The sequence below is a fragment of the Dromaius novaehollandiae genome, chromosome 7 (assembly GCF_036370855.1).
Source record: "Dromaius novaehollandiae isolate bDroNov1 chromosome 7, bDroNov1.hap1, whole genome shotgun sequence".
NCBI classification, from domain to species: domain Eukaryota; kingdom Metazoa; phylum Chordata; class Aves; order Casuariiformes; family Dromaiidae; genus Dromaius; species Dromaius novaehollandiae.
In genome coordinates this window covers 36,834,770-36,845,208 of record NC_088104.1, presented here as the reverse complement: position 1 = coordinate 36,845,208, position 10,439 = coordinate 36,834,770, and positions in this window count along the sequence as shown.

Here is a 10,439-nt window from a genome sequence, read left to right as displayed (position 1 = left end):
AAAATGGTTGAATAAATGGTTTATGAATTTAACATTTATGATTGGATTTACTATTTTGTTTAGTTTTTCCACTTTTTCCTTCATTTTCTTAATTTTTATATGCTTATAAAGCTGTTATCACATAGTTTTAAGCAATATTTATGAGCTGTGTACAAGTTTTTTGGTTTGGGTGTTGGGGTTTTTGTTGTCGCCTCCATTTCTAAGTTGAAATACTACATTGTCTTCTCTGATTGGTTCTCATGTCCTGGAACTGCAAAGCAGTATAAATGCAGAACATAAAGCATTCTAGTAGGATTAGAAGTGATTGAGAAGAGATGGACCTATTTGTTTTTATTTAGAGAGCTTTGGATTTATATTTCTGCCTCGAACGTATTTCTCTCAGTCTACTTTCATAACAGCTGTGGTCTATTTTGTTTTGTAGATTCTCCTAGTTAAGTAAAACAAAAAAAATCTGTAAGAAGTTATGCCTCCTAAAATTCTATGTATTTAAAAGTCAGATCTTGTATGATCAGGGTGAGTGCAGTACATCTGTTTAAGTCATGTTGCTGATATCATTTGTTACGTGTCAGAGTTCTTTACTTAAAAAAAGACTAACAATACGGAAAGAACTTTTTTTCAAAAGTTTTTCTTCTCCATAGGAACAACAATAAAAGGATTATCTTACAGTTATTTTCTGTTTGGCCTACAACTGAGGGTAGAAAACATAGAGAAGTATGTAGAAAAAACACATAGAAGACTACTCTGGAGGATGATACAAATTTGGAGGTTTATGCTGAATGACGTAAAATTTTACAAATGATGTCAGCAAAAATAATAAATCACAAATATCTCCTGAGATGAGCAGAAATAGCTCTCTGACTACTGATGCAGATAGGATTTCTACCTGTGCTTCACAAAGCTATGACCATCATCAGTTCTGTTTTTAAAAACTTACGTACAAAATGAGCTTCCTGACTGTGCTGTTACCATCATATATGTTCTTTACCTGCGGATGGCCCCTGCTGTTTGTGACCCTTTTCTTTGCTCTGTAAAATAATTTCATGTGTGCTGGTAGGAAGGCTGCTTTAATTTTAGGACATCCATTGCTATGGTTACAGTGAAGCCAGGGTTGGTACTTATTACCCTATTATGTAGGAAATACTCTATTCCCAGGAAGGATTAGTATTATTGTAGTAAATATGAAATAAAAATCTCTTATATAAAAGAGTATTGTGTGTAAGGAGTATTACATGCTACATCTGTTTTAGAAAATGAATGAGACACATTTTTATATTCCATAATATTGCCAGGGTAAATTCATCATAAATTTAGGCAACCATTGATGGCAGTGGCTGAAATGCTTTCTGGCTACTAAATCACTGAATGGCACCTTCTTAATCCATAAATTAATGAATTTCACCTAAACCAGTCCAGTTTTAACTAACAGTGAATATGCCCAATATACTACTTTGATGTAGAACATTCATGAGGCTGATTCTTACGATCTTCCCTGTACACAGCAGCACGTGAACATGAATTTATGGAAGAAATATATTAAATTGGGATGACTTGCTTGTAAGTTTTCTGGAAACTTTGGCTGAAATTAGTGAAGACGCCTAAGATTTCAACTGACTGATTCTTAACTTCATACACCATAATTGCCAACAAAACAAAATCTGGATAAACAGAATTCTGTTTTAAAAAATTGAGGAATGCACTAGGTTATATATCAACCAAGCTACATTTCTGTGTGCATATTTTACATCTTTTGGTCCAAACAAATTGAATAACATACCAATATTATGTATGCTGAAAATAGGATTACAGTAAGTTTTTCATGTGTTCATCTGCTAAGTTTGAAAAGAAAATAATGTATGAATCTCTCTTCAGCTAGTGTAAATAAATATAGCTTTACTAATTTGTAACAGAACTTTGTGATGTTAATGGAGTTGCAGGCTTGTAACATTTTAAAGCATACTCTGTGGCATACACTGAAACATTTGATATTTTCAAAAAACATAACAAAAGAGCATACATATAGAATAACATGAAAACAAAGTTTCCAACAGGAAACTAAATGAAATGGCAACTGTTGATCAAAGTTATGTTAAGGCTTATGCTTCTGGAAAAGTTGCAGCAGGGGTGGGGGGCAGGGAACCAGTCAATCAGCCTGCACATACACAAGTTGTAGACACGAAATTATAACTACAAAGAGCAGAAGTGAGCAGCATGTATCTGAAGTGCAAGATTCATTAACATGATGTGTAATGCCAGCTCTGTTAATTGTGTGCTTCTGAACAGCCACCTAAAATTCTTTCTTACTGCTTTCTTAAGCAGTTTAATCTTAGACCCAGTTAGAACAAGCAGTGAATACCAGCCTTTGCAAACGTGTATTCTGGGCAGGACTGCCTAAGGGACAATGTGGAAATGTATTGTTGCAACAGACCTTACACAGTATGTTCTTGGGTTTTTTTTCATGGAATGATGCAAAAGCATAGGGATACCTGAGAAAGAATTAAGCAAGAAAATAAATTTAGTAAAACAGTTGTTTTGTCCAATGAACAATGCCTTAGGAATGTCATGCAGAGATGCAGACTTCTGTAGGAGTGCAGCTGTACTGTTCAGTAGTGTTATTTATTGGCTCTAAAAATAAAACTGCTATAGCCTCACTGAAAGATTGTGCGCTATATACATATTGGCATTTTACCCATTTCTTGATAAGAGCTTCTGTTTTTTTGTAAACCTGTGATTAGTGACTTCAAGGTGCTCTACAGTTCTTTCACGCTGGAAGTGCACTACCTAATTGTCTAGTGGTATTGGAAGGTTACTTTTCTTTTGTCTGATTTCGCTTTTCAGTTTACACAGCTATCCTATCGTCTGGATTGAAAACTGAGATATGGTAGCCTCCTGAGCTTATGTTACTAATGGCATAAAGATTTACATTATGATGTTCAGCTACTTCTACTTCATGGCACTAGAGAGCATGTACATTGCCAATAGGCCCCTTTTTACTACTTTCTTCACTGTTGGCATTCTTAAGGCACTCTAGAAGCAGGTAATTTGAGGAAATATGTGAAATTTAAAACTGAAATTATAAAGTTCTCTACTAGCTATGAAAATTCTGTTCTATTACAAATGTGGTTAAATTCTATATCAGGGTAAAGAAAAACAACTGCTCTCTCTTTTTCACCTTTTGTTAAAAATATATTCAAGTATATTGGAATTTGTATTAGGGTGAGGTACAGTTATTGCTGAATGAAACATGCTACTTTGCTTAGTAATGTGGTAACAATGGAAGTTTTAATTTCTGGATATTACAGTGAGAGCAGATTATTTTGGTGCATGGAGTCTGCCAAATTAGTAAACACTTTAAAACGGTTAATTGTGAGCTTTAGCATTTTCATATACTTTAAGGCAGTTTGGTTATTTTTTAAAGCTTTATCATAATGTTTGGTTGGTTGGGTTTTTTTTGTTTTTTTTTTTGTTTTTTTTTTTTTACTATTATCCACTCTCACATGTCTCAAGAAGTTGTACTTTTAAGAAGTGCCAAACAGTTCATTGCCAGTTACCAACAAATAACTTACTGTTTTAAACCTGTATTTAATATAGTACTTAAAAAAAAAAAAAACACACACACTTTTACAATCTGATTCAACATATTGCAGTGCTTGAAAGAGCACTGCTGAGACTTTTGTCCGTAGTTTAAAGGGAGGTACAGGAAACCCTGATAGCATACTTATGTCTTGGGTTTTTTTCCTCTAGTCTGAAGTCACCTTTGGATTTAGGAATCACTCTGGGTAAGTTTTTTCATCCTTCCACAAACATATAATAAAGTCAAAGAAACATGCTTCTGCCTATGATAGACAGACTTTAATATGTATATTATAGGTATAGAATGAGCAGCAAGCTATTGTACATCTTAGTTTAGGAACAATTAAGTTCTCATACTTGATCTTCAGTGATGACCTCCATTCTTCTTCGGAGGAAACATTACATATTCAATGCCAAGAGCTACGACAAAAGCTGCAAATCCCCACTTGAATCCCTTAGTAAGGACTTCTGTGAAGGTAACAGGTTTTGCAAAGCCACCCATAAACCTCCAGGCTTCATTACTAGGAGAAAGACAACCAAAGAATAAAACAAGATCAGTGGAGCCACTGTGATTAAATATTAACAGGAGTATCTTGGGCAGGGGGTGGGGAGGCTGGAGAGATTTCAAGCAGATATACCTTAGGACTAACATTTCTATAATTCAAGCATTAAAATAACAGGAGTTGACACAGGTGAATGATCGGAGCTCTAACCCTTTATGTGCATGTCACATTAACTACAAATAACACTTGCAAACAGCATCTTCTGGTAACAAAACCACCACCCCAAATTTGTTATGTAACTGTTCTGTTGTTACTCTGTTTGAGAGAAAAACACAACAGGTGAGTACAAGCAAGGAATAGCGTAACTACAAAGGCTAGCCATTATGCTGGACAGTATTTCGCATAGTTGAACTTTAAAGTTCTTCCACCCATGGAAAACTCTGACTGTTGGACATGTTCTGGCTTACAATAGGTTACTTAACAGTGTCAGGTGGGGCCAAAAAAGCCTACTAAAACTGGTTTTAAAAGGCTGAAAAGAGGACGTTTAACTAAAAAGATTTACAAAGCTGACACTGCCTTATGTCACTGTGCTACACCTACTTTATTAATGAAGTGTTAGTCACTGCTGTAACTGACTACAAGTGCTTACACATGAAGTCCTTAGTAAAGGGAAAAACATTTGCAGAGAAACAATAAAATCAGAACCATCATTCCAGCAGGAGATGCAATCTTAACATGGGGGTCAGGTTCTGATTAGTATGTTCACAAATAATCCTCTTGTGCAGATGGTTTCTGTGACTCAAGATGAAGGCATGTTAGCACAGAAGAGCATCTTCTGGTTGCTAGTATAGGATACTTGTTGATAAGGCTTAAGTTTCCAAATACAGCATCTTTCACACAGCTTATTCTGTATGGAATACGTACAGGTGCTACAAAGGTGGAAAGTTGATCCCCTGCTAGAAGGAACTTACTATATTACTAAAGAAGGATGCCCTAAAGAGGGTTACTATTTCCAGATTTCTAGCGCAAGATATTTATAATGTGGTCTTCCTTCTGATTATTGAAACAAGTAACTTGATAGTTTAATTTCTCCTTTATAGAGGAAGATTGGCATGATGACAGTATTCAAAGCTTGTCCTTCTATGGAACTGAAATATTACTTTACATAAAATTTGCATTATGCAAAGCTTAGAAGGAATTATCTCATGCTTTAAGAGTTGCACTTTGTTCCTAATTTCAGCTCCTCATGAAATTGGCTCAATTCCCTTCTTTCACTAGGGAAAGATTAATTTTTCATTTAGGAGGGGGAACAAACAGTACACAAGCTCTTTTCCAGTCTGCTATTTTGCAGCACTTTCTGAACAATGTACTTGGAAGTGTATGCACCAAAAGTCATAGATTAATTTACACTTAATGATATTACACTGTGTCCATTTTTTTCTGGGAGTAAGCCTAATGCTTGCTGAAGATGGTTAATTTTATCTGGAGCACAGGGAGGAAAAAAAAAAAGTCTAAGGCTGCTTGTGTTCTACAGAATGAGAGGCAAATATCTGAAACAGGTGCCAGGAAAGTTTGGCGGTAGCTGATAATCTTAAGGGCTCATACCTCAAATGACTCTTAGCATCATTAAAACCATATGTTTTGCTCTATGTTTACAGCCTTAAACTGTTTCAAAGGAAGGAAAAAAAGTGCTTTCAATCCCAAACCCGTCCACAGGCTATAGCATATAACATAGCAATAACTTTTTAAACAGATTACATTTTTCTATTCTTGTAGTGATTTGAAGCAAGAGCAAACTGGTGAAGCCTTTTCTGTGAAAGCTCCTAGAATAGCTGCTGGTGCAGCTTTTCTCTTACAGAAGGATTGGACAATACAGCACAAGACATTTAATGTGCTTATTCTCCAAGGTTAAAGAGTACTTGAGCAAGGTATTACATAATTCATGCTGGGAGGAAGTATGTTAAGCCCTGTTTTAACAGCTGCCTAAAGAGTCTGGAGTTGCTCTGGGGAAGAAAGGAGGTATTCACTCTAGAACAGGACAACTTAGAGGTAAAAACCTAATCTTCCATGTCTTAGTTCACCCTATTTTCCATGTTACATTCACTGCTTAGCAAAAAGAAATGCAGAGTTGAATCGAATTCCACATCATATACTAGTACATTTCTTCATTTCAATGAAAGGCCTCCATTGTGTGTGAATGCTCCTATTCCTACTCAGAACGTCAGTGTAATTTTCACTGACTTCAGTGAGATCTGAGCACACAGTCCCTTTGCTGAAGACAGACAGACTTACTCTCACATGCAAGACCTGACATTACTTAAGTGTTTTGGGGAATGAGGCTGTGGCCGTTGTGCCTGATCGGTATCTATCACAAAACATCACAAAGTACAAGGATGCCTTGTAAAATGCAGAGGCTGGTCAAGATAATGCAACAGCAGTCATTTCCATGCAAAAAAAGTAAACAAAAACCTAATATAAATTCTAGATGCGTTTTCCCAATTTTTAGTAAAGAAAGAGTCCTCTGCAGTGACAAGTTTGGGCTGATGCTACAAGACTGTCAAGATTGTTTCTGAGGCTCAAGCACTTACCGAGCCCATGGATCCTTCAGACCCCGTCTAGCCAGCCTTTCCTGGACTTGTTCAAGTGGTGTACCCTCTATCTTCCACTGCCTGTAGTCAGGGAGTTCCATTTTGCCATGTCCATGGCTGTGGCCATGTTCATTTCCATGCCCCATACCTACAAGAAAAGATAAAGAATTTTTATTTCTCAGAGAGTATCAGCTTATTTTCACACACCTGCAAAGACCAATATCCTGTACAGAAAGAACAGAGAAGGTTACAGGCAGTATTCTAAAACCGTAACATTGCATGTGAAGCATCTTCTGCGGTATGAACCGTGTACCTTAGAACAGAAAACAGAGGTAGGACACTTCATGCTACATTTCAGAAGTTGGTGATGAAGCACAGTAAGGCAAACTGTGCTAGACTGTATTAATTATTTCTCATTAACAACAATTAGCTAATTTGTCTGAGGTCCTACATGTTTGGTTTACTTAATATCAGCAGTAATCATGTGCCAAAAGGTGGCTGCCTTAACAGATAATAATTGCAAAAGAATTAATAGCATTATGTTATTTACAGAACAATGCAATTTTTTTTGCTAATAAAGACTGTCGCTATGGACTTCAAAATATACAGCTGAATATAATACAAACTTTGCCCATGAACGTGAAGAATCCATGTACAGTTTAAACACAGAGAAGCAAACATCTCAGGAGACTAAGATAATAGTTCATGCAAGTTTGGTATCATAGTGTTTTTGTAATCCTTTTCACAGATGACTGATTTTGAAGACATATTAGACTGTATAAACATTTCTGAAGTATGGCTTATATATTCCACACTGGACTTTTTTTTTCTTTTTTTTTTTAGTATATCCGTTAAGGAACGGGACTACAAGTTTTTCCTGAGACTAAGCCAGTAAAGTATTCTTATTTGAATAATTAGAATTTAAAAACAGTCCCATGGCTTGAAAAATAGCAGACGGACTTCATAACTACAATTCACTACTTAGAATACAAAATCAATATATTATAAAGTTAATGCTCTAGCTTCACATTCAAAGATTACTGTTGTACTACAGTTTATCACAACTTCTTTAAATATCTGAAATTACTCAATAAAATTTAATTGAATATACACTAACTGGTCATAGTTCAATTTCAAATGAAAGAAAATGTAGTCAAGGAAGATCCAGATGTAAATATCAAGGAATAGGACATTATGGTAGACACTAAAATCCTTATCCAACAGTAGTTTATTAAAATCATTTACAATATAAAGATGCACATATGACAGATACTAAAAACAGGCAAAACTACTAGCTTTTTAAACCAACCATATTAAACACTTAGAAGATTTTCTCATGATAGTAGCACATGGATTTTTAATATTTTTGCCACAATCTCTTTAGTGATAAAAGTTTGGTCAGATCTACTTAGAGAAGAAAATACAAATACAGACATTCCTAATTTAATTAAAGGCAACATATTAAAGAAAAAAGTGGTACAGACCTTAAGCACACTAGTTAAAATGGTTAAGTGTTCCACTTGATAAGCCTGGGAACTGTCTAGACTTATTTTAATCTTAGCCTAGAGGAAGTAGGGAAGACCAAAGTGAGCTACGTAGCTAAGCTACACAGAAACTACGTTAACTTTTCACTGACATCCTGATTGTTGACTGTGGAGATAAACAAGAAATCACTGACTTAAATTTTAGATGCTGAAGTTTGCTACCCATACAAAGTATTAAATACTGTCAGTAACGCAGGGCAGTATTTATTGTTACTGCAGTGGTACCTGTTTTGTGGCTCAGTACAGTGAGTCTTCAGTCTTCAGTGCTGCTAGCAGAAGTAGTCTATCACAGGTCCTATAATACTGAACAACAAAAAAGCCCCTAACTGGTGAGATCAGCTAAAACCTTGGAATAAGAATTCGTTAGCGTTACTATGTTATTGACTTAGAACAATTGGACAATATAGCTACTGTGCGTTTTTCAGAATCTAGAAATGCAAAAGTCTGTTGACCTTTACAGTGAATTACATGCTTCCTTCTTTCTAAAATTTGATTTTCAAGGAGGAGAGAGACTGATTAGTTAATGACTGTGAAAGAGAAGGCATTTAATTTAAACGTTTTAGGTGCATTGGTTCTATTACATGAGAGGCATCAGCTATGTTTTTCTTGCTTGTGTATGAGTTTTAAAGAAACATAAAAATGCGCAAAACACCATCACGTGCCTTTGGGGTAAACTAGGAATAATAATAACTTGTTCATAGCAAATTAGGTTAATGATGTCATACTGAAAGCATTTCCAAGCCCTGATTTAAATGACAGCTTAGCTGATTTTCAGGGTAGAAGTAATCTATTTGATAATCTAAACAGGCATATTTTAGATTCAAGTGTTATTGCCTTGTAAGTCACCACTAACATTACATTCATAAAGCAGCTATGTAGGTTTTCTTACATTAAATAACATTAGGAAAAACATTTTTTTTCAATGTCTGTAAATGCACTTCAGCAGCACCAGGGCCCATCATTTTCAGGCTCTCCAGAGTACATCGAAAAGCTCTGAGATCAGTTTGAAAAAGCTCTAATTTAGATAAATTACCTCTTTAAATTACACTTATTAGAAGATACTTATAATTAATCAAACCCATAAGGTTTGATTAAACAAACATTTTTTCATTATTCTAGCCACAGATACTTATTTCCCCAGAGTCATAACTCATCTGACCACTTAATTCACTGAAAAGAGCAGAGCTATGATAACCAAGCTCTGAGGAAAAAGAAGTGTATATTAAAGAGTTGGCTCCTCAGCTCCTTTGTAAGTTGCTGCCACTTAAGTCAAACACACTTGGTAAAAAAAAAGGTAGGATAAATCAGTAAGGATGGCGATGCACCTTACTAGTTGTTTCACAAGGCTGGGAAATTCATGTTTTATTTAGATACACTTGTAAGAATACTAAAAAATATAAAGATCCTTATTAAAAAAAGTGATCAAGGTGGATGGGAAGATGAACAGAGGCATTTCCAGTGAGATAAGGAAGGGCTGGAAGAAAATAACAATGCACCTGAAAGTTCTTCCATCCAGAATTTCCCACTTTAACACACATCTGATAGCAAAGAACAGATTTAACGTTCCTAATTTTTAGACAACTAACTGGAACGTAGTGTTGCTATGAACACAGCCTCTAAAGTCTTAACTTTAGCAAGCCACAAGGGCAGGGAAAGAGGATTTTCTTAGAGCAAGAAACATGAACGAGAACTCTAACACAGTATGTCATTACCCAAAAAGCCAAAAAAAAAAACCCCAGAATCAAGCCCCAGTCTCCACCCTGCCGTAAAAAAAACGGAGGCCTCTCTCCTAGCAGTATCTGCCTCTCTAAAAGAAACGGTTTTCACGCGCGTAGACACGCTTTAACGCCCACAGCCAGCGAGCTGCACTGCAGCACCGGGCGGGCACTCGCCGCCTGCAGAAACAAGCCATTAACGCCTCTCTGCGGAGCTGCGAAACGGGGCCGAGGGCGCCACTGGCAGCGACACCAGTACCGCCGCGCTGCGGGGGCTGCCCAGGTGGCGGGGAGGGCCGCGGCGGCTGCACGGGCCGAGCGAGCAGTGGGGGACCCCTCCCCCGCCCGAGCGGACGGGCAGTGTCGCCTGCCGGCACCAGGCCCGCCCGCCGCCCCCATGGAGCATCCGCTACCTGCCCGCTCCGCCACCCTCCTTCAGGACACAACCGCCGCCCGGAAGCGGAAGTCGGGGTGCGGAACGGCCTCTGCGGGAAGCACAGCGCGCCACGAAGGTTCCGG